Source organism: Kryptolebias marmoratus, unplaced genomic scaffold (assembly GCF_001649575.2).
Source record: "Kryptolebias marmoratus isolate JLee-2015 unplaced genomic scaffold, ASM164957v2 Scaffold177, whole genome shotgun sequence".
NCBI classification, from domain to species: Eukaryota; Metazoa; Chordata; class Actinopteri; order Cyprinodontiformes; family Rivulidae; genus Kryptolebias; species Kryptolebias marmoratus.
The window spans coordinates 1-1,010 of record NW_023665911.1 but is presented as its reverse complement, the minus strand read 5'-3'; positions in this window follow the sequence as shown (position 1 = coordinate 1,010).

Below are 1,010 nucleotides of genomic sequence, written 5' to 3'. Positions count from 1 at the left end.
GCCTAGGACAGCCTAGGACAGCCTAGGACAGGCTAAGACAGCCTAGGACAGCCTAGGACAGGCTAGTCCATGTGTGAAGAGTCCAAGAGCTGCAGTTTTTTAAACTGGACCTGATCAAAGATGGTCCAAAATCAAACCTAGAACCAAAACCTGGTTCTGCTAGACTCTGTCCTGGACCTGGTTTAAACTCAAGAGTCTGAATAAAAAGCAGGACCGGGATTCCCTTGAACCCGTCCACTGGTCCAAAACAGAACAGGTCCAGAACCCTGAAGACTCCAGCAGCCTCCAGGTTCTGTTTTCAGTACAGAACCAGGTTCAGGTCTATCACAACTTTAATTGGACCTTTTTAAACCCGAACCGGCCCGGAAACAACCCGGACTCCCTGGGTTCGGATGTCCGAACCGGGTCAGCGGACTCCGGTGCGGCGGCGGGTCTCTGTGCGGAACAGAGACCGGACTCACCATGAGGATCCGCTGGTCCGGACGGTCCGGACGGTTCGGACTCTGTCTGTGTCCCGGTTCAGCAGAATCTGCAGGACTCCCTTTGTTTCTGCTCCATCTTCATCCTCCTCCTCTTCCTCTGCAGTTTCCAGGTCAGAACCGGACCGAGGCGCCACCTGCTGGCCACAGATGTTCCAGCTGAGCATCAGAACCGGGCTGGGATCCGAACCTCCGACCTGATGTGTTACACCGGCGTCCCCCTGCGTCGGGAGCGCGCGCTGATCCGACCGTCTTCACGGAGCCGTTTCCGGTAAAAAACGAGTCAAGGCTGTAACTTTTATTTCAGTCTATTTATAAATAAAAACACCTGAAATAAACAACAAATAAAGCTTCCTGGTAAATCCAGTTCTAATGTAAAATATGAGCCATTACTGGGTGGAAGATGTTAGTTAGTGTCTAAAATAATTTTTTTTCTTTTTTTTTTAAAATAACCTTTATTTAACATATTGCAATACAAAACAAAAAGTACCAAGCTCAACATTCGAAAAATTACATTACAAAAAGTGATTT